This window comes from Oryx dammah, unplaced genomic scaffold (genome assembly GCF_014754425.2).
Source record: "Oryx dammah isolate SB20612 unplaced genomic scaffold, SCBI_Odam_1.1 HiC_scaffold_21, whole genome shotgun sequence".
NCBI classification, from domain to species: domain Eukaryota; kingdom Metazoa; phylum Chordata; class Mammalia; order Artiodactyla; family Bovidae; genus Oryx; species Oryx dammah.
In genome coordinates, this window is record NW_024070205.1 from 17,950,734 (window position 1) to 17,975,294 (window position 24,561).

Here is a 24,561-nt window from a genome sequence, read left to right on the forward strand (position 1 = left end):
CTTTTTGGGCTCCAAAATCACTGCAGATGGTGACTGCAGCCATGAAATTAAAAGACGCTTACTCCTTGGAAGAAAAGTTATGACCAACCTAGATAGCATATTCAAAAGCAGAGACATTACTTTGCCAACAAAGGTCCATCTAGTCAAGGCTATGGTTTTCCCGTGGTCATGTATGGATGTGAGAGTTGGACTGTGAAGAAGGCTGAGTGCCGAACAATTGATGCTTTTGAACTGTGGTGTTGGAGAAGACTCTTGAGAGTCCCTTGGACTGCAAGGAGATCCAACCAGTCCATTCTGAAGGAGATGAGCCTTGGGATTTCTTTGGAAGGAATGATGCTAAAGCTGAAACTCCAGTACTTTGGCCACCTCATGTGAAGAGTTGACTCATTGGAAAAGACTCTGATGCTGGGAGGGATTGGTGGCAGGAGGAGAAGGGGATGACAGAGGATGAGATGGCTGGATGGCATCACGGACTCGATGGACATGAGTTTGAGTGAACTCAGGGCAATGGTGATGGACAGGGAGGCCTGGTGTGCTGCGATTCATGGGGTCGCAAAGAGTCAGACACGACTGAGCAATTGAACTGAACTGATTTATTATATAAATGTTTATAATCATTATATTTTTGCTATGTTGAAGCTTTTATTAATGTATAACATCCTTTGTCTCTTGTATACTTTTCCCCAAGAGTTATTTATTTATTTATGGCTATGCTGGGTCTTTGTTGCTGCACAGGCTTTTCTCTAGTTGCAGCAGGTGGGGGCTACCTCTAGCTGCATATGCAAGCTTCTTATTGCAGTGGCTTCCCTTGTTGTGGAGCATGGGCTCTAAGGTATTCAGGCTCAATAGTTGCAACCTGTGGACTCAGTAGTTGCTGCTCACAAGCTCTTGAGTACTGGCTCAGTAGTTGTGGCTCATGGGTTTAGTTGCTCCTCGGAATGTGGGATCTTCCCAAACCAGGGATCAAACTGGTTGCAAGATTTTTAACCACTGAACTATCAGGGAAGCCCTTGTATACGGTTTTTGATTTAAAGTCTATTTTGTCTGATATTATTATAACCACTCCTGCTCTTTTTTGACTATAATATTTGCACAGAATATCCTTTTCTAGCCTTTCAAACTGTTTGTATCATTTATCTAAAGTAAGTCTGTGCTTGGAGCATGTTTTTTATTCACTCTGCTAATCTATGTCTTTTGATAGAGTTTAGTCTATTTACATTTACAGTAATTACCCCTAGTATTTTCTAATATGCCTTATAGCTTTTTTTGTCCCCAGTCTCCTGCTTTACTGTGTTCTTTTATTTAGTTGATTTTTTTTTGTAGTGAAACATTTAATTTACTTTTTCATTTTTTTGTATGTATTGTCTTAGTATCTTTTCATTTCAACCTGTAAGACTCCCTTTAACACCTTTTTTTTTTTTCAGGAAAAAATATGGTGGTTATAAACTCAGCTTTTGTTCATCTGAATGTATTTATTTCTCCTTCACTTTTGAAAAACAGTTTTCCCAGCTATAAGATTCTTGGTTGATACTTTTAGTCCTTTGACTATATCAGCCCACTGCCTTCTGGCCTCCAAATTTTCAGATGAGAACTATGCTGATAATATAATTGAGGATGCCTTGTATGTAACAAGTTGTTCCTTTCCTCTTGCTGCTTCAAAAATTCTGCCTTTGGCTTTTGACGGTTTGATTATATCTTTGTATGGGTCTCTTTAAGTTCATCCTACTTAGAGTTTGTTTCCTGATGGATGTATTCATGTCTTTCATAAAATTTGGGGCCACTATTTCTTCAAATATTCTCTCTGCTTCTTTCTCTGTCTCTTCTCCTCCTGGAACTTCCACAATGTATATGTTGGTTCATTTCATTTGATAGTGTCTCAAAGGTTTCTCAGGCTCTGTTCACTTTCCTTCTACCTCTTTTCTTTCTGTTCCTCAGATTCAGTAACTTTATAATCCTATAGTCAACTAAGGTTCATTGTTTCTCCAGTCTGCTCAAATCTGCCTTTGAATCCCTCTAGTAAATTTTTCATTTCGGTTATTGTATGTCTCAGTTCTAAATTATTATTTTTTACTTTTTGGTTAGATTTCATATCTCTTTATTGATCTTTCCAATTTGCTCATTATTTTATTGACTTTCTTTTATTGACTTTCTTGTCTTAATGTAGTTCTTTGAGTATTTTTAGAACAGTTTTAAAGTTTTTATCTAGTAGATACAGGATCAGTTCCTTTTCAGAGACAATTCTGTTGGTTTACTTTTTAATTTGAGTGGGTTATATTTTCCTGTCTCTTTGTATGCCTGTGATGTTGTAGTTGGAAAGTGGACATTTGAATCTAATAATGCAGTATTTCTCAAAATGATTCTCTGCCTTCCCCATGGATTGCTGTTTTTGTTGGTTTTGTTCTTTTATTGTTCTAGACTATTTCTGTGTGACAAATCACCTTAGATATAAATGCAAAGTCTTCTCAGGTCTTTTCTGAGCCCGTGTCCTTCCTGGGAATACACAGTGACTTTCCAATTTCCCCTTAAATATTGTTGCTTCAATATCTGCCTCACAAAGGGTAAAACAAAGAAAAAGGAAGGAAAAATGGCACTGACTCTTTATAAATCCCATTGAGTCACTTTAGTCAGAGGAGGAGGAGCTTGCAAAAATCGGGGGATATACAACAATTTAAGCTATCACTTCTTTATTTGCAAATCTCTGATCAGAATCTGCAGTCAAAAGAGCTACCTCACGTTTAGAGGACTGGGTTCTTTTTGCCCACCCTGGCTCCTGCAAACTGTATGCAAGTGACTTCAGGAAAAAAAAAATGGCTGCCTGCCATGGGTTGGAGGAGTGGGGAATGGATAGCTGCTACTGTGTCAAGAACAGAAGTTGACTGAAACTAACTGTAATTTACCATCAAAGACATTTCCTGTAAGTGGCAAGCCTTCAGTCTATACTTTAGTGTTCCACAGTAGTTGCAACACACAGATTCTGCCAATGCTGTTGTTATATAGGTGAGGTTACAGATTTCTGGTGCTTCCTACTCTGCCATCTTCCCAGAATCCTCCTATACTCATTGATTTCAGCATGTTAAACCAACCTCACATTCCTGGAACACCTCACTTGGCCATGATATATTATTTTTTTTCAGTTCAGTTCAGTCGCTCAGTCATGTCCGATTCTTTGCAACCCCATGAATTGCAGCACGCCAGGCCTCCCTGTCCATCACCAACTCCCGGAGTTCACTCAGACTCACGTCCATCAAGTCAGTGATGCCATCCAGCCATCTCATCCTGGGTCATCCCCTTCTCCTCCTGCCACCAATCCCTCCTAGCATCAGAGTCTTTTCCAGTGAGTCAACTCTTTGCATGAGGTGGCCAAAGTACTGGAGTTTCAGCTTTAGCATCATTCCTTCCAAAGAAATCCCAGGGCTGATCTCCTTCAGAATGGACTGGTTGGATCTCCTTGCAGTCCAAGGGACTCTCAAGAGTCTTCTCCAACACCACAGTTCAAACACATCAATTGTTCGGCACTCAGCCTTCTTTACAGTCCAACTCTCACATCCATACATGACCACTGGAAAAACCATAGCCTTGACTAGATGGACCTTAGTTGGCAAAGTAATGTCTCTGCTTTTGAATATGCTATCTAGGTTGGTCATAACTTTTCTTCCAAGGAGTAAGCGTCTTTTAATTTCATGGCTGCAGTCACCATCTCCAGTGATTTTGGAGCCCCCAAAATAAAGTCTGACACTGTTTCCCCATCTATTTCCCATGAAGTGATGGGACCGGATGCCATGATCTTCGTTTTCTGAATGTTGAGCTTTAAGCCAACTTTTTCACTCTCCACTTTCACTTTCATCAAGAGGCTTTTTAGTTCCTCTTCACTTTCTGCCATAAGGGTGGTGTCATCTGCATGTCATATGGCAGCTCTATTTCTAGTTTTTAAAGGAACCTCCAAATTGTTCTCCACAGTGGCTGCACTAATTTACATCCTCATCAACAGTGTAAGGAAGTTCTCTCTCTCCACACCCTCATCAGCATTTATTTTTTTGTAGATTTTTTGATGATGTCCGTTCTGACTACTGTCTCATTGGACTTCCCTGGTGGCTCAAATGGTGAAGAGTTGGCTTGCAATGTGGGAGACCAGGGTTCGATACCTGGGTTGGGAAGATTCCCTGGAGAAGGAAGTAGAAACCCACTCCAGTATTCTTGCCTGGAAAATCCCATGGATGGAGGAGCCTGGCAGACTACAGACCATGGGGTCGCAAAGAGTTGGACATGACTGAGTGACATCACTTCACTACTGTCTCATTGTGGCTTCTTTGTACTTGGATCTGGGGTTTCTTTTTCTTTTTTTTGGTAGGTTTCAGTGGGGGTTTTTTTGGTGGAGTTGAGAAGTTAGTTGTGATTTTGGTGTTTTCATAAGAAAAGACTTAGCTCATGTCCTACTCTACCACCTTGAACTATTCCCTCTGTTTACATTTTTAAATTCTCATTTCTCTGTGTGTATGGTTTTTAAAAATGTCCTTTGATTGTATCTTGAAGTTTACTAATTTTCCTTCTAAGCTTAATCTGCTATTCATTTCATACAGTTTAATTTTTTTACCTGTTTAATTTTTTACCTATTTATTTCCATCTCTAGAAGCTCAGTTTTAGTCATTTATATATTTTGTATGTCTCTTCTTAAGTTTTGAGCACTTGGTACCCAGGTACAATGCTTGCTTTAATGTCCTGGTATGCTAATTCTAATATCTATATCAATTTAGAGTCAATTTCATTTGATTAATTTATTTCCTCACTATGGGTTGCATTTGCCCTGCTTCTTCACACTCTGGCAATTTCTTACTAGATGTCAGATGTTTTGAATTTTACTTTGTGGGATGCTGGATATTTTTATAGTCCCATAAACATTCTTGAGCTTTGTGATGGGTTGTAGTTATGTTACATGAAAATTGTTTGATCTTTTCAAGTTTTGTTGCTAAGATTTATAAGGAAAGACTGGAGCAGTTATCAATCCATGGCTAATTATTCCCTATTAATGATGCAAGAGACTTGTGTCTACAAAGCATCCTTAATTTTTGTTTTTTCAGTCTGGCCATTGTGAATAGACATTATTCCAAGCCCTGTCTGATCACCAGACACCTTGATCTCTAATTATTTCAAATAGGTTTGCCCAGCCTTGAGTAGTTTCCTCATATGCATGTGCTAATCAGTATTCAGCTAAATACTCAAGATTAAATCTTTGTGTTTCTCCCGAGTTCTCTCTCTGTTGTAGCACTTTCCTTTCTGGTACTCTTTTTTTTTTTTTTTAACCAAGTTGAGTTGCCATGGTTTCCTACAAACTCTCCTTGCCTTCTCCTCAGTTCAGGGAGTTCATGATTGCCCTCACATCCCTCCACCCTGCACTATGGCCATCACCTCTCATAGGAATATGATGTTTCCTATATGTCAAGGATCACTTGCCTTCATTCTGATATGTAGTGTCTTGCAAACCTTTGTTTCATATGTTTAGTTCTTTCTTAATTGTTTCAGATGTAAGGTTAGATATGGTTCCTATTATTCCATCTTACAGGGAAGCCAAAGTCCCTATAGCTTCATTTTTTTTTTTAAGAGTAGAAACAGTTTTGCATCGAAAGGAAGAAGAGGAATGGAATTCCAGAAGTCATACTGCCTGTCCTAGAGGAGTTCGCATTCCTCTAGCATGTCTCAGCATCAGAAATTAATTTGGTTTCTCTTTTTCTAGTATATTCTTTAGTATCCAGGCTGGATCAGCCATCTGCCTTTATGTAATGCTTCAGCTTTCTGGGACCATTCTTCCTGGGCGTATACTGTAGGTGGAGAGCAAAATGTACCTAATACTGATAACTGATGACATACCAACACAGTGTTTCACTATAACATAACTCCCAGAGAAAATACTTAGAAAAATTATTTAGAAACATCTCTTTCTGATATTTCTGGACTACACAGGTCTGAATCATGAATGAAAGATCAGACTATTTCATGAGTGTTGTTTTAGTCCCCAGTCTTTGTTCCCTTCCAAATAATAGTTTATACAATGATGATAGTATTTAAGATATATGATCAGAGAAATATATTCATCATTTATTTATCCAGAGATAAATATTTGAGAACCTATTATGTGCCAGGCACCTTCACTCCCTTGGGTTGTATGTGTGTCACTCCTTAGCAGTTTATACCTTATTATTCTTTGCTTTCTGTTAGAATTACATACATTATGATGATCTCTCTTCTGATTTGTGAACTTACTTCATTCAAAGTCCATGCCTTATTTAGCATCTGTATATCCCTTATAGCACTTAACACAGTTTCCAGAATTTAGAAAAACTCAATAAAGGATTTCCATTTGGAATGAACTTTTAAATGTGCAAGTACATTTGCGTTTTTGAGAATGTAGACATATACTCTGTGTATTCCCTACTTACTGACTTGGCAGACTTTCAGACAGCAAACAGTTTTGAATAGATGATATGATTCTTTCTAAAAGTCATTCCTTCTCAGCAGTAACTGCTATGGCTCTGCAAGTTAGATCAAAGCAAGGCACGAGTCCCCCAAGAGGCCCTGGTTATTAAATTTAGGAGAAAAAGTGTTTTCTTTCTTATGAATACTTGTAAGAAGATTGTGCTTGGGAACGATGGTGCTAATCATTTACATCTGTGGGACATAATCATTCCTATGGATGAGCTACAGCTCCATCTGAGGGGTAGTAAGAGAAGTCCAGATATATATATAGATATTACCTGTTTCTCCGAGTAGCTTTTAGTTCAGACTAAATGATAACATATGAGGACTTTAAAAAAAGTTTTCAGCAGAGGTTATTTTCAGCTTTATTTAGACACTATTGACTTATCTACTTAGTTATTTTATAAATCTTACCAGGGCTGTGAACTTTTGGTTTCTGTCTTTATATACTCTTCTGCACACATTCAGGGATGTATCAGTGGATCTTTACGGTCCTGTCAGGCTCACAGGGAAGTCTGGTCTGAATTAAGGTAGAAAGGACTTTGGGAACACCAGGATGGGTTTATTTCTCATAACTAATTTTAAATATATGCAGTTTACAGGTCATATCAGAACCTCGCTCAAGGCACGTAACCCCTTTTGCTTACTAGGTTAGCATAATTATTTTTAGAATAGGTGCTATTTATCTATAGGTCAGTGAGACAAAACTCTTGCTAAAATATCTAATTTTTTATACTTTCAAAGCAATACTAAAGATGAACCAAGATTTGAGGTAAAAGCTGAGGTGGATGTACAGTGCAGAATTTCAGAAAAATGTGAGCAGGGAAAGAACTCCTGAAACCTAAAAAAGGATTCTCATGAGTCTTTGCTGAGCACAAGGCTGCATATTCCATACAAAGCCAGGTAAAGAACACCCAAGAGAATTGTAATCAGAATAATCCCCAGATGTTATACAGGTGAATGAAATGTTTAAGCTGTGACGATGTCTTCAAATTATGTCCGGTCAAATTGGAGAGCCATTGGTGATCACACCAGGGCATTCATGGTAGACCCCACACTTTAGCACTGGGGCTGTGCTATCATAGAGTGAAGACTACTCTAGGCCTGCTCTAGAAAAGCTTAAAGACAGACCTTAAAGAGATCAAACTGATCTATAAATTACCTAACTGCCTGACCAACACTTAAGGAAAGACAGCACAATCCAGACACTCAATACCAAGTATTCACAAAATTCGGCATTCCATAAAAATTACTGAATGCTCCATGAAAAAGGAAAACAACTCACGATTAGAAAAAAATCAGTCAACAGGAACAGAAATGATAGCATTAGGGGGGAAAAAAGGTTGTAAAATAGTTGCTGTAACCATCTTCTAATTTTTAAAGGTGATTACACAGTGAAGATACAAAAACTATCAGTGGAGCTTCAGATAAGAAAAGTAAAATATTTGCAACTAAAATCTCACTGACTGGGATTAACAGAAGATAATAGACCCTCAGTGTCCTATGGAAAATAATTAGTAGTCTAACATATGTATAAATGGAGAAAGAGTATGTGAGAAGGAAAGGTAGAAAAAATACTTGAAAAAATAGATGAATAATCATATAAATAATTAAACAGCACTTATTCTAAATAATAATAATATAATTATTATACAATATTTATAATTATTGTATATTTGTATATATACAGATATCTGAACTGAGACACAGAGATTGTCAGATTTGATTTTAAAAAACAAAGCAAGACCCAACTATATGCTTTTTACAAAATATTCATTTTTAATAAAAAGACATGGATATGTTAAGGAAGAGATGTGAACTCTACACAAAACTTTTCAGAAGACGGTGAAGGAAGGCAGGCTTCCTAATTCATTTGATAAGATTTGCGTTAATCTCATTCCAAAATACTACCAAAAGGGCTAGCTTAGGGAGGGAGTGGAAGCTCTGTGCCCTTCTTCATACCTCGCCCTACACATCTCTTCCATCTGGCTATTACTGAGTTAAATCCTGGTATGATATACTGGTGGTCTAGTAAATTAAAAAAAATTTTTTTTTTGAGTTCTGTGAGTCACTCTAGTGAATTAATCAAACCCAAGGAGGAGTTCATGTCCAACTCTTTGCAATCCCATGACCACAGCACACCAGGCCTCACTGTTCATCACCAACTCCCAGAGTTTACCCAAACTCATGTCCATTGAGTCAGTGATGCCATCCAATCATCTCATCCTCTGTCATCCACTTCTCCTCCTGCCCTCAATCTTTCCCAGCATCAGGGTCTTTCCCAATGAGTCAGCTCTTCACATTAGGTGGCTAAAAATGTATTGGAGTTTCATCTTCAACATCAGTCCTTCCAATGAAAACCCAGGACTGATCTCCCTTAGGATGGACTGGTCAGATCTCCTTGCAGTCCAAGGGACTCTCAAGAGTCTTCTCCAACACCACAGTACAAAAGCATCAATTCTTCTGTGCTCAGCTTTCTTTATAGTTCAACTCTCACATCCATACATGACCACTGGAAAAACCATAGCCTTGACTAGACAGACCTTTGTTGGCAAAGTAATGTCTCTCCTTTTTAATATGCTGTCTAGGTCAGTCATAACTTTTCTTCCAAGGAGTAAGCATCTTTTAATTTCATGGCTGCAGTCACCATCTGCAGTGATTTTGGAGCCCAGAAAAATAAAGTCTGACACTGTGGGGTCTCAGAGTCGGACATGACTGAGCGACTGAACTGAACTGAAGGAGGAGGTCACAGGAATCTCTCGTGTAAATTTCTTTGTGTTCAGGTCAGGAAGCAACAGTTAGAATTGGACATGGAACAACAGACTGGTTCCAAATAGGAAAAGGTGTACGTCAAGGCTATATATTGTCACCCTGCTTATTTAACTTCTATGCAGAGTACATCATGAGAAATGCTGGACTGGAAGAAACACAAGCTGGAATCAAGATTGCCGGGAGAAATATCAATAACCTCAGATATGCAGATGACACCACCCTTATGGCAGAAAGTGAAGAGGAACTAAAAAGCCTCTTGAAGAAAGTGAAAGAGGAGAGTGAAAAAGTTGGCTTAAAGCTCAGCATTCAGAAAATGAAGATCATGGCATCTGGTCCCATCACTTCATGGGAAATAGATAGGGAAACAGTGTCAGACTTTATTTTTTGGCACTCCAAAATCACTGCAGATGGTGATTGCAGCCATGAAATTAAAAGACATTTACTCCTTGGAAGGAAAGTTATGACCAACCTAGATAGCATATTAAAAAGCAGAGATATTACTTTGCCAACTAAGGTCCATCTAGTCAAGGCTATCAGAGAAGGCGATGGCAACCCACTCCAGTACTCTTGCCTGGAAAATCCCATGGATGGAGGAGCCTGGTGGGCTGCAGTCCATGGGGTCGCGGAGTCAGACACGACTGAGCGACTTCACTTTCACTTTTCACTTTCATGCATTGGAGAAGGAAATGGCAACCCACTCCAGTGTTCTTGCCTGGAGAATCCCAGGGACGGGGGACCCTGGTGGGCTGCCGTCTAAGGCGTCACACAGAGTCAGACACGACTGACGTAACTTAGCAGCAGCAGCAGCAGTCAAGGCGATGGTCTTTCCTGTGGTCATGTGTGGACGTGAGAGTTGGACTGTGAGGAAGGCTGAGCGCCGAAGGATTGATGCTTTTGAACTGTAGTGTTGGAGAAGACTCTTGAGAGTCCCTTGGACTGCAAGGAGATCCAACCAATACACTCTGAAGGAGATCAGCCCTGGGATTTCTTTGGAAGGAATGATGCTAAAGCTGAAACTCCAGTACGTCGGCCATCTCATGTGAAGAGTTGACTCATTGGAAAAGACGCTGATGCTGGGAGGGATTGGGGGCAGGAGGAGAAGGGGATGACTGAGGATGAGATAGCTGGATGGTATCACTGACCTGATGGACGTGAGTCTGAGTGAACTCCGGGAGTTGGTGATGGACAGAGAGGCCTGGCATGCTGTGATTCATGGGGTTGCAAAGAGTCGGACACTACTGAGCAACTGAACTGAACTGATCCTGGGTGTCTTGGTAACAGTCTTTAAACATTTGATGGCCTGTCTTCTGGAAGAGGAATTAGCTCCAGAGGATGGGTCTATGTGTGGTAGATGTAAGTTACAGATGGGGAATAAAACAGCAGCAAATGCGGTCCATCTCAGATGGCCACCAGTTTAGTCAGAGCCACCTTAAAATATTAGGCCTTCCCAGGTGACACAGTGGTAAAGAGTCTGCTTGCCAATGCAGGAGACATAGAATATGCTGGATTCAATTCCTGGATCAGAAAGATCCCCTGGAGTAGGAAATGGCAACCCATTCCAGTATTCTTGCCTGAAGAATTCCTTGGACAGAAGAGTCTGGTGGGCTATAGTCCATGGGGGATCTCAAAGAGTAGAACACAACTGAGCGACTAAGCATACGTACCTTAAAACACTGCTTTCAAAAGCTTGCTGTTTGATATTTAAAGACTGGCTTTACATGGTATGGGCAAACCATAGAAGAGTCACATTGACAGGAAATGCCCTGGGTCCAATTTCACAAAGGACAAATTTTGGAGCCTGAATTAAGGATTTTGTGACTGTGTCTTAATCCTGTGTGTGCTAGTCACTCAGTCATGTCCAACTCTTTGTGACCTCATGGACTGTAGCATACCAGCTCCTCTGTGCATGGGATTCTCCAGGCAAGAATACTGGAGTGTGTTGCCATTTTCTTTTCCAGGGAATCTTCCCAACCCAGGGATCAAACCCAGGTCTCATACATTGCAGGTGGATTCTTTACTGTCTGAGCCACCAGGGAAGTTTTGTTTTAATCCTACATACCTTTATAATTAACATCACTTATCCTGGCTGAGTTAGTGTGAGGTCTCAAAACTTTTATTTAAGAGCAGACTGGCTCAAAGCAGCTAATGTTTCTAAGAAACCCTTCAAGAAGGAAAACAAAGCATTATAACTTCTTTTCCTTTGAACTTGACATCAGCCACTAACAGAAAAGAAAGCCAAAGCCCTATAAATGTGCTTATTGTGCTTATAAATGACTTATTGGATGTAAGCACATTTACATCCAATAAGTCTCAGTTTTCCTTTTTGTTAAATATTTTCTCAGGTAGATGATATTTTCTGGAGGGACAATATAAACAGACTTCTTCTAAAAGAAAGGCTCACGTAGCCCCCAAATGCTCTAAATGGAAATAACTGAACTTGGAAGAGAATGTTTATTTGAGTTTTTATTTTAGATCAGGCTGTTATTGGCCTATTATGTGGTCTTATGGCAGAAAGTGAAGAGGAACTAAAAAGCCTTTTGATGAAAGTGAAGGAGGAGAGTGAAAAAGTCGGCTTAAAGGTCAACATTCAGAAAACTAAGATCATGGCATCTGGTCCCATCACTTCATGGGAAATAGATGGGGAAACAGTGGGTACAGTGTCAGACTTTATTTTGGGGGTCTCCAAAATCACTGCAGATGGTGATTGCAGCCATGAAATTAAAAGATGTTTACTCTTTGGAAGGAAAGTTATGACCAACCTAGATAGCATATTCAAAAGCAGAGACATTACTTTGCCAACAAAGGTCCATCTAGTTAAGGTTATGGTTGTGAGCCAGTGGTCATGTATGGATGTGAGAGTTGGACTGTGAAGAAAGCTGAGCACCAAAAAATTGATTCTTTTAACTGTGGTGTTGGAGAAGACTCTTGGGAGTCCCTTGGACTGCAAGGAGATCCAGCCAGTCCATTCTAAATGAGATCAGTCCTGGGATTTCTTTGGAAGGAATGATGCTAAAGCTGAAACTCCAGTACTTTGGCCACCTCATGCGAAGAGTTGACTCACTGGGAAAGACCCTGACGCTGGGAGGGATTGGGGGCAGGAGGAGAAGGGGACGACAGAGGATGAGATGGCTGGATGGCATCACCGACTCGATGGACATGAGTTTGAGTGAACTCTGGGAGTTGGTGATGGACAGGGAGGCCTGGCATGCTGCGATTCATGGGGTCGTGAAGAGTCGAACACGACTGAGTGACTGAAATGAACTGAACTGATACAGGATAGATTTTGTTCTTTAGAAATTTTTATATTATATTGAAATAAAGTTGATTAATAATGTGTTAGTTTCAGGTGTACAGCAAAGTGATTCAGTTCAGGATAGATTTCTTATTAGTAAAATGAGAGGCTAAAATTAAATTTCTATTTCTCAAACATGGCCTCTTGGACCATTTTAATCTGAATCATCCAGGATGCTTATAAAATGGCAACATATGGAGCCCACCAAGACTTATTTCATCAGTATTTCTGGAGGTAGCACTCAGGAATCTGCATTTTCGGTAAATAGCCTAGGGAATTCTGATATACACTATGGTTTAGAATTACTAGATCAGATATTCACTAATATCCCTTTCATCTTGAACATTATTTCATATACTGTGTAGAACCTGGAATATCTTTCAAGTAGAGATTTGGCCCTGCATCTTACCCTTTCTGAAGAGCTCTAGACAGACCAATGATTGGTTTACCCAGGATGCAAATCTTTCAGGCAAGCTGAAACAAGTTGATCACCCCATGAGAACCCAACTGGAGTGATTATTTATTCCACTAGAGAGACATGCCAGTCTATCAGGATGCCAGGACCTTCTCTGTGCCAGTCACAAATACACAGCTAGATGAGATATAATTCCTGGCATCCTGATAGCAGAGGATTAAGTAACTGTTGTGCCCCCCAGCATGAGGGTCAGTTCAGAAGCCACGGTTGCCCACTTGCAGTCTGTTTGCATGGCTTGAAGTAGGGATGGTGGGATGGTGGGCTTCAGTCTTGGGGGAGTTGGCAAGGCAGCTTCCATCAGCCGCTCCCAGCCATCTGTGTAGCTTGTAGCAGCAGTGAACGTGAGTCATTTCTGCAAACCACCCATGGGGAGTTCGACCTCCGCCTATTTCTAGAGAGGCATTTAACGAAGACTGACCTAATTCAAGCAAAAATAGGTCTTGATTAGTATGTGACTAACCCGCTGATTTTTCTAATTACAAAAGAACCTTTTTGCCATGCTTGGTGACTCGATGGTAATGCTTTGTATGGTAAAGTTATACTTTGATTGTGTTAATACTTCTTCCTTTTCCTTCCTCTCCTATTCCAGCTTTCTCTCCCCCCGTCTCAAGGGAAGTTAGCAGCTGGTGGCCAATCATGGTGCCTGAAAATCCTCACTGAGTACCTCTATCTACCATTTTGTCGTGAAATGAATATGGAAGTTAGAAATGAAAAACAAGCAAATTGGGACTTGTCTTTGAGACAAGAGTGGGAGAATTATTTAAAAATTATTGTTACTGTTGTTTAGTCACTTCAGTCATGTCCGACTGTTTTGAGACCCTATGGACTGTAGCCCACCAGACTCCTCTCCATGGAATTTTCCAGGCAAGAAGACTGGAGTGGGTTGCCATTTCCTCCTCCAGGGGGTCTTCCTGACCCAGGGGACAAACCCATGTCTCCCATGGTTGGATTGGCAGGCAGATTCTTTACCACTGAGCCACTAAGGAAGCCCTATTTAAAAATAGGTTTACAATAACCTGTAAAGACTGATGTAATTGCAACATTTCTTAGGAGTAAGGGATTGCCTTCTGAGAGGAGAAGGTACTGTGATGCTCAGAGTGATACATTTTGAAGACGGAGCAAGGGTCCAGATGCTAAAGGATATAGGTGGCCACTAGAAACAGAAAACGGCAGGCAAGGAATTCTCCCTTAGAGGCTTCAGAAAGAACCAGCCCTGCAAATGTCTTGACTTCAGTCCTGTGAAAGTGATCTTGGACTTTTGACCTCCAGATCTATAAGAGAATAAATGTGCATGGTTTCAGGCCACTCATTTTCATAATTTGTTGCAGCAACAAAGAGAAACGGACACATCACCTTAACTAACTTGCTGGCTCCCTCATTGGAAACTACAGACCCGTGCGTCCATGTGCCACACCAACCAGTCCTCAGATCCTGCCTAATCCTCTCCTAAATGGACTTCTCAGTTCTGTCCACTTCTTTCCATCTCTGCTGTCATTATCCTCGTCCAGGATAATGGATCACTCCCCTTTGAACCCAGTTCGTCTCATTTTAGCTGAAGTGTTTTTGTTTTTATAGATCAGACCATGTCTTTCCTCTGCTTCTAACCACTTCAGTGGCTGCTCACTGACTTCAGGATGAAGTCCTGGGGACAGAGTCAAGGTCGGAGGATGTGTTACACCACGGCTCCCACAGTCTCCTGAGAAATGGGCTCCTCTTGGGTTTCTCAGCACTAATCTCAGGGACTGATGTGGGCTGGACTGTGGTAGGCAGGGAGCGGGTAGGGCCCAGTGTGATAAATGGGAACTGCCCTCCAGCCCGGGTGTTCTACCCTGTACAAGCCTTGTCATCACAGTGCGATTTCAAGACTGATGGGGCGCAGCAGCGGGAGGCATCCCTTGGCACTGCTCCAGATAACCTCCACCGAGGACAGCTTCGGTGTCGTGCTGGGGAATGGAAAACCTGGAGAAGATGGTGAAGCCTCCAAAGGGTTTGACATGACCCTCACTCACTCACATTATCGTCTTTAGCTGTGTATTCTCAGGACAGAATGTGGTGGCCAGAAGACTGTGTCTGTGCCTTCATTTCAGTTCAGTCGCTCAGTCGTGTCCGACTCTTTGCGACCCCATGGACTGCAGCACACCAGGCTTCCCTGTCCTCACTGTCTTTTGGAGTTTGCTCAAACTCATGTCCATTGAGTTGGTGATGCCATCCAGCCATCTCATCCTCTGTCACTCCCTTCTCCTCCTGCCCTCAATCTTTTCTAGCATCAGGGTATTTTTCAGTGAGTCAGCTCTTTGCATCAGGAGGCCAAGGATTGGAGCTTCAGCTTCAGCAGCAGTCCTTCCAATGAATATTCAGGGTTGATTTCCTTTAGGATTGACTGGTTTGATTTCCTTGCTGTCCAAGGGGCTCTCAAGAGTCTTCTCCAGCACCACAGTTTAAAAGCACCAATTCTTGTGCTTCTTGTCAGCCTTCTTTATGGTCCAACTCTCACATCTGTACATGACTACTGGAAAAACCATAGCTTTGACTATACAGACATTTGTCGGCCAATTGATGTCTCTGCTTTCTAGGATGCTGTCTAGATTTGTCTTGGCTTTTCTTTCAAGAAACAAGAGTCTTTTAATTTCATGGCTGCAGTCACCATCCACAGTGATTTTGGAGCACAAGAAAGTAAAGTCTGTCACTGTTTCTGCTTTTTCCCCATCTGTTTGCCATGAAGTGATGGGACTGGATGCCATGATCTTAGTTTTTTGAATGTTGAGTTTTAAGTCAGCTTTTTCTCTCCTCTTTCACCTTCATCAAGAGGCTCTTTAGCTCCTCTTCACTTTCTACCATTAGGGTGGTATCATCTGCGTATCTAAGGTTGTTGATATTTCTCCCAGCAATCTTGATTCCAGCTTGTGTTTCATCCAGCCTGGCATTTCACATGATGTACTCTGCATGTAAGTTAAATAAGCAGGGTGACCATAAGCAGCCCTGATGGACTCCTTTCCCAATTTTGAACCAGTCCATTTTTCCATGTCTGGTTCTAGCAGTTGCTTCTTGACCTTCTTACGATTTCTCAGGAGGCAGGTAAGATGTTCTGATATTCCCATCTCTTTAAGAATTTTCCACCATTTTTTGTGATCCACACTGTCAAAGGCTTTAGTGTAGTTAGTGAAGGAGAAGTACGTATTTTTCTAGAATTTCCTTGCTTTTTCTGTGATCCAGGGGATGTTGGCAATTTGATCTCTGGTTTCTCTGCCTTTTCTAAATCGGACTTGTACATGTGGAAGTTGTCAGTTCATGTACTGTTGAAGCCTAACTTGAAGGATTTTCAGCATTACCTCACTAGGATGTGAAATGAGCACAGTTGTACAGTAGTTTAACATTCTTTGGCATTGCCCTTCTTTGGAATTGGAATGAACACTGACCTTTTCCAGTCCTGTGGCCACTGTTGAGTTTTCCAAAGTTGCTGGTATATTGAATGCAGCACTTTCACAGCATTGTCTTTTAGGATTTTAAATAGTTCAGTTGGAATTCCTTCACTTCCACTAACTTTGCTCTTAGTAATGCTTCCTAAGGCCCACTTGACTTCACACTCGATGTCTGGCTCTAGGTGAGTGACCACACCATCGTGCTTATATGGTTCATTAAGATCTTTTTTGTACAATTCTGTGTGTTCTTGCCATGTCTTCTTAATATTTTCTTCTTCTGTTAGCTCCTTACTGTTTCTGTCCTTTACTGTGCTCATCTTTACATGAAATGTTTCCTTGATAGCTCTCATTTTCTTGAGATCTCTAGTCTTTCCCGTTCTATTGTGTTCATCTATTTCTTTGCATTGTTCACTGAGGAAGGCTTTCTTATCTCTCCTTGCTATTCTTTGGAACTCTGTATTCAGATGACTATATCTTTCCTTTTCTCTGTTGCCTTTCACTTCTCTTCTTTTCTCAGCTATTCATAACCTTTTTACCTTGTTGCATTTGTTTTTCTTGAGGATGGTTTTGGTCACCACCTCCTGTACAATGTTATGAACCTCCATTTGTAGTTCGTTAGGCACTCTGTCTATCATATCTAATCCCTTGAATCTATTTGTCACTTCCATTGCATAATCGTTTGATTTAGGTCATACGTGAATGGCCTGGTAGTTTTCCCTACTTTCTTCAAATAAAGTCTGAATTTTGTAAACAGTAGCTCATAATCTGAGCCACAGTCAGCTCCCGATCTTGATTTAGCTGACTGTATAGAGCTTCTCCATCTTTGGCTGGAAAGAATATAATCAATCTGATTTCGGTGTTGTCCATCTTGTGATGTTCACTTGCAGAGTCTTCTCTTATGTTGTTGAAGAGGATGTTTGCTATGACCAGTGCATTCTCTGGACAAAACTCTGTTAGCCTTTGCCCTGTTTCATTTTGTACTCCAAGGCCAAATTTGCCTATTACTCCAAGTATCTCTTGACTTCCTACTTTTGCATTCCAGTCCCCTGTGATGAAAAGGACATCTTTTTTTGATGTTAGTTCTAGAAGTTCTTATAGGTCTTCATATAACCATTCATCTTCTCTGGCATTAGTGGTTGGGGCATAGACTTGGATTACTGTGATGTTGAATGGTTTGCCTTGAAAATGAACTGAGATCATTCTGTCATTTTTCAGATTGCACTCAAGTACTGCATTTTGAACTGTTCTGTTGACTATGAGGACTATTCCATTTCTCCTAAGGGATTCTTGCCCATAGTAATAGATATAATAGTCATCTGAATTGAATTCACCCATTCCTGTCCATTTTAATTTACTGATTCCTAAAATGTCGATGTTCACTCTTGTCATCTCTTGTTTGACCGCTTCTGATTTACCTTGATTCATGGACCTGACATTCCAGGTTCCTATGCAATATTGTTCTTTACATCATCAGACTTTACTTTCACCACCAGACACATCCACAACTGGGTATCATTTCTGGTTTGGCTCAGCCTCTTCATTCTTTCTGGAGCTATTTCTCTGCTCTTTTCCAGTAGCATATCGGACACCTACTGACCTGGGAGGGGTGGGGTTCATCTTTCAGTGTCCTGTCAAGTAACATGGCTGCAGGGATTATTTGATGTATAACTGGAATTTGGGCCCAGATCTCTTGGTTTGTGTCAGTGTGTTTACTGAGCTGTGTTTACATAAGGCACCCTTTCCCCCCTCAAACCTTTCCCAGCCCACTGTACTCCCATCCAAGTCAAGCCATCAGATCTCAGATTCCGAGGGTAAGGAAAACAGTATTTCCAGTATGCCTGGGACCTGGGCCTGCATTCTATCCTTTATTTCTGGGTCCAAATAGTTTGGTGTCACAGCTCTTCCTTTGAATTCCTTTGGTGCAAGTAGCTCTGTTTGTGCTTGGTCTTTCCCCAAGACCTCCTGGGACTGTTGCAGGGGAGTTAGAAACAAGCTCTGGGGTGGGGTTGAGGGTTGTGAAGACTCAGTTTTTTTGTCCTTTTATCAAGGAAAATAGTCCATAGCTTCCATTAGATTATCAAAGGAGTCTTCTGGACATGTGAGCAAGAGGGCCTCCTCAGTATTTCTCTGCTGTTTTCTTCTTTTTTGAAAGTTGTGCTAGGGTGGCTGCAGCCTTGTGTGGTCTTCCAGATTCACAGGAGACCTCCTTAATCTCTGGAAAAACCCATGTTAGAGTTTTTCTAAATCTTCTATACCTCATTTATGAACTGGCTTGAGCCAGAATTGACACCTAAGCTCCTTCCTGCGTTAACATTCTGGTTCTATGATTTCCATGTGTTACAGAATTATTTAAATATCAGCAGCTTGAGGCTATAGGTATTTTATGTATATATGTGGTCCAGCATGCAGAAGCAGTTGTTTAGTCTCCAAGTCATGTCTGACGCTCTGAGACCCCATGGACTGCAGCATGCCAGGCTTCCCTGTCCTTCACTATCTCCCAGCATTTGCTCAAACTCATGTCCATTGAGTTGATGATGCCCTTTAACCATCTTGTCCTCTGTCACCCTCTTCTCCTGTCTTAACCTTTCCCAGAATCAGGGTCTGTTCCAGTGAGTTTGCTCTTTGATCAGGTGGCCAAAGTATTGGAGCTTCAGCTTCAGAATCAGTCCTTCCAGTGAATATTCAGGGTTGATTTCCTTTATGATGGATTAGTTTGATCTCCTTGCTGTCCATGGGGCTCTCAATAATCTTCTCTAGCATCACAGTTTGAAAACATCAGACCACAGATTTGGAAACAAGGCCCCGAGGCATGAGAATCTCCTTCCTGGATGGACTCAGTTGTTAACGCATGTACTATTAATTTGTGAGTTGCTTCTTATTTCAAATTGCCTTGAATATTGCTACATTCGTGTGTATGCAGTAATTTTAATGTTGCCATTTACTTTATTGCTACTTTTATACTATTTCCCACTAATGTTTCTCCCATTTTTTTATTAAGTGAAAATGGAAATAGAAGTGAAGAATAAGGACATTAGGGCTTGTTTCTCAAACAAGACTGGAGGCATTATTTAAAAATAGATATATAATAATGATTTGCTTACTTTTTAAAGTTTAATTTATTCCTTTCTCATTAGAAAGCTGTCTATGGATCAGATTGTCCTCTGTGTTTCACTGACAGAAAGGGAATGCCCACCCAGCCTACTCTTCTGTAGGACTTCCCTGAGGCTCAAACAATAAAGAATCTGCCTGCCATGCAGGAGACCAGGGTTCGATCCCTGAGTTGGGAAAATCCTCTGGAGAAGGAAATGGCAACCCACTCCAGTATTCTGGCCTGGAGAATACCATGGGCAGAGAAGCCTGGAGGACTACAGTTCGTGGGGTCGCAAAGAGTCAGACACGACTGAGTGACTAACACACACACTGAAGGGTTAAGTTTCTTGGGTTTAGGGGAGTTGGGGAGTGTACTTTTATGTGACAGTGATGACAGGGATAGTGTTCCCAGACTTTCTTCAAATGCCTATCATGGGGTAGGCCCTGGCTATTCTTTCCTTTTTTGGGCTGGGAGTGGACACAAAGGTGTGTGGGCTCTTAGTTCCCTGACCAGGGATTGACCACACACCCCCTTTATTAGAAGCACGGTGTCTTAATGACTAGACTGCCTGGGAAGTCCTGGCTATTCTCTTTATATGCAATAACTAGTCTGGTCTATACAACCACCCTATGAGGTAGTTGTTATATTTTTCCATTTTGTTTTTTTTAAGATTTTCTTTTTGATGTGGACCATTTTAAAAGTCTTTGTTAAATGTGTTACAATATTGCTTCTGGTTTATGTTTTTGGTTTTTGGACAGAAGGCATGTAGGATTCTAGTTCCCTGACCAGGTATCAAACTCGCACCCCCTGCATTGGAAGGTGAAGTCTTAACCACTGGACCACTGGGGAAGTTCCTACTGTTCCATTTTAAAGATGAAGAAAGTGTTAGGTTAGGTGGCTTGCTCAAGGGCCCACAGGTCACGAATGGTGGTGCACATATTTGAACTCAGCTGGGTCTGAGTCCAGTGCCTGCGTTTATAGCCTCTCTTCTTTCTCTGTGTTGCTTCATATGCTTGAGGTGTCCTAGAGCCGTCTACACCTGTGACTCATCCCAGTATTTTGTGTTTAAGGAACTGACATCTTGGTATTTGGTTTGGGAGTTTTCCTAGCTTATCAGCAAAAGAACTTGGTATACAAGTAAAGACACGTTTTTAATACTGTAGAAAATTTAGGTTAAAGGTCATGTGTTAGGGTAACCAAGAGATGCTCAGAATCATAATACAGAAGCACCAAAGAGAAGTTCAGAATACTGTCTTCTTTGTTTATATATGTTCCCTAGTGCTGTTACCCTGTGAAATACTATGGACCTAAGGTCTAGATGAGAAGGGAACCAAACAAACCCTGTGGAAATTCCGTACAAACCACCCTTTGCCTGAACAAACCAACTGGTAATACCATGAAAGAATGTGGGTAAGGAAGACTGTGGCTGACATTCACTCTCCCCAGCGCCCACGGTGATAGAAACCATGCGCAAGACACTGTGACCAGAAAGCACACAACATTTGAGTTGGACAAGATTTTAGAGATTTCCAATCCAGCCTCCAAGGACCTAGGCCGTTTGCTCACAGTCGGAACTATCCAGAAATGTGGTGCAATAATGCTCACTTAACAAAATTCTGTTTCTTAGGGCTTCAGAGTTTATTTTTGATGGAACTGCAAAAATGGGGGGCTTACCCTAGAATTCCGGGTTTTGTTTACTTGATAAAAGAATTATTCTGATTAAAATAATAAACCCAATACTAGGAGTAAGAGATGATGATGGGGAGAATGAGACAAAAAGTTGTTCTCAGCATGGAAACTCAAAGGGCTCACTGAATCCAGGGGCTGATTCTTTTTATTAAAGGAGCCATGATGTTAGATGAGGAATGATATGAGTGGAAGGGAAGAATGGGCAGCATTTCCTGAAAATCTTGGGGCATCTGCTCCCTCCTGAACTTGGCAGGGAGTTGGTAGCCCATCATCTTCCCTCCCTTTTTGGGAGGCAAGTTGATTATAGTTTATTCATGAAGCCCTATGTTCCATAAAGAGATTCTCTGCCTTCTTTTAGATAAGAGTGTGTGTGTGTGTCTGTGTCTCTGTGTGTGTCTGTGTGTGTTATATAATTTTATTTGGCTGTGTTGCATCTTCATTGCTGCACAGGCTTTTCTCTATGTTCGTGTGTGTGGTGTGTGTGTGTGTATGTGTGTGTGATAATTTTATTTGGCTGTGTTGGGTCTTCACTGCTGCACAGGCTTTTCTCTAGTTGCGGTGAGCAGGGCTACTCTAGTTGTGGCACATGGGCTTCTCATTGCAGTGGCCTCTCTTCTGATCTTCTGATCCGTAGTCAGACACGTTACTCATTGCGCCTCTGGCCCCGTGCAGTGGCTTCTCTTGTGATGCACAGGCTTTAGAGCATCCAGGCTTCTGTAGTCACGGTAGGTGGGCTCAGCAGTTGTGGTACCCAGGTTCTAGAACACAGACTCAGTGGTTGTGGTGTGTGGTCTTAGTTACCCCCGTGGGCATTTGGGATCTTCCTGGACCAGGGATCAAACCTGTGTCTCCTGCACTGGCAGGTAAATTCTTTACCATTGAGCCACCAGAGAAGCCCTCTGCCTGTTTTTCAATTCTTCCCCCAGAGATGGTATTTTTCTGATCAGAAAAATCTGCCCAATTTTTTCAGCTTCATGGAACTAGTTTGTCTGGTTATATATTTTTTCTTTCCTGTAAGACAAACATTTATAATAGAAGAAAATCTTCTAGGACAGGATGTCCCAGAACTTCGGGAAACCCTGGAATTCCTCATAACCAGGTGGGTTGAGAAGACATCCACGTCTGGAAGCTGTTGCCACGCCCATCCCCCCTTTCCCACTGAACATCTCTGAGAGGAAAGTTTCACTCCCATGATCTCCTTTTTGAGTGGGAGCAAAGAAATACATGGTGGCTCAGACGGTAAAGCGTCTGCCTGCAATGTGGGAGACCCTGGTTTGATCCCTGGGTTGGGAAGATCCCCTGGAGAAGGAAATGGCACCCCACTCTGGTACTCTTGCCTGGAAAATCCCATGGACAGAGGAGCCTGGTAGGTTACAGTCCATGGGGTCGCAAACAGTCAGAGACGACTGAGCGACTTCACTTTCAAAGAAATACATTGAATGAGTGAAGAAAATCAGGCTGATGAATTCTTTACAACAAGGTTTTATTTATTTTCTTGGACCACACCCCCCCACCAAAGAAACATGAAAGTTGTTCGTCTTTCTTTCTTTCTATAATTTTTAATGGTTTTCCTTTTGGATCCAAACGAGCATCTATGTTACAGGATATCCACCTGGTCAACATGCAGTGCTGAACTCTGGCTTTGGGTGAGATGCACCGATACTGTGGGCGGGCCAGCACTGGCTGCCAGTCACACATGGTCACTGAAGGGGTGTCAGGCTGGCACGCCACACCGCAATGGATGCTGCCTGTAAGGAAGCGTCTAGAGCGCCTTGACTCGACAGGTGGCAGCGTTTTAACAGCCTAAGGCAGAGCACCCAGTTTGCCTTTCAATCCCATCTGAAGTGCGCATCCTCTAAGAGCAAACCAAGGGGTGGAATGTCCTGACCTTGGATCCCAAAGCACAGAGGGTATGACCTGGACACCCTGTTGTCCATTTCCTTGCAACGTTATCCTCTGAGGCTACTAGCAGAGTGCTGTGTGGAGTCTGACATTTATTCATGATAAAGCTCCTCTCCTGTGCCACTCACCGCCCCTCCTCCCTTTCCCTTCCCCTCCTCCCTCTCCCCTCCATGACACTTGTGCCACTAGGAAGGTCAACGAAATCTGTCCCCTGTTGGCATTACTTTATTGAAATGCAGCTAAAGTCACTGAGGTTGTCTTCAGGCTGCTTGAAAGCAAGAGCCTCCTTTCTCTCCATCTCCCAAGTCTGGAAATTTTTTTTCCAGGACTCTATGAATCTTCTGAGGCCTTTAAATCCACTACCTAGGGTGGAAAGAGGCCGTCTCTAGTACCATGCTAACGAGTTGGTCCATGATCTGGCATAAATGAGGATTTCAGGTCACATGCCTTCCTCTTTCTGGGACCAGCTGGTATTTCCCACCTTAACCTTGTCTTTGTTCTAGAGTTTGTTTTCCTCACCTCTACCCAACTCGTCCCAGCTATGAGATACTCCACAAGCTAACTTCGTTAGATTTTTCTCCTCCGTTTGTTTTTATGCGTGAGTTCCAAATCATGGACTCAGTTTGAGTGGAGCTGGCTGGACAGCTCTCTAATGCCACCAAGAGGGAGGTTCCTCTGCAATCAACAGCACTTAGGGTGGCTTTGTATAAATTTTGGCTTGGTGACAAAACCCCAGGATAGAAAAACACTGATTGATATTTGGCCTGCAGTCTAAGTATATATCTCCATTGGTAGCCATTAAAATACAATACCTATGTTTTTACTAAATCTGTTGGAATCTGCTTAACACTATATAGCTCCATATCAAATATAACTAAGACCAGACTACAGTAGACTTTAGTTGGCAGTTAGATTACATTGTTTAGCCCTCATTTCCTGTTACCTTTATTTTTTAAAGTTGATTAATGGCACTGAGTTTGGAGTATTTTTTCCTGTTCATCCCTTATCAAGTTATCTAATAGGCTTGTTTTGAGTGGTGGTTCTTGGTGTGATGCAGGCCATCGCTAGAAGAAATTAGAGTATTGGAAAGAAAACTGAGTCACCAGAGAAAGTCAAAGTTGAATTTGGTAACTTTGACTTAGTCCCCTCGCAGGTTGGAGGGTCCTCCTCTGAGTGAACCAAGAAAGAAGTGGTACTGCCTAATATACATTCTAGAATCTGGTCCAGAACACAGAGAATAATCCATTCTTATCTCTGACAAACTGGCAGCACGCACGCGCACACACATGCACACGCACACGCACACACGCACAACACACACACACGCAGAAAAATCTCCTTCCAGATTTCCAGTGCTGAGTAGGAGAAGGTGTCTCAGGAGGATCCTACGTGTTGCGAGCATCTGACCCAAGACTGGCTCAGTGTCCACAAAGATGGCACTGGGAATCTCTAA

At 41.7% G+C, this 24,561-nt stretch overlaps 1 long non-coding RNA gene across 1 annotated transcript; it reads right to left on the bottom strand.

Annotated features, from left to right (window-relative positions):
- Nucleotides 1–729: 729 nt before the first annotated feature.
- Nucleotides 730–24,395, bottom strand: LOC120880493. The gene is made up of 3 exons (XR_005725041.1): nucleotides 22,989–24,395; nucleotides 7,098–7,104; nucleotides 730–741 (listed from the first exon to the last, which is right to left on the bottom strand). It is a non-coding gene; the product is annotated as an uncharacterized LOC120880493 (long non-coding RNA).
- Nucleotides 24,396–24,561: the final 166 nt, after the last annotated feature.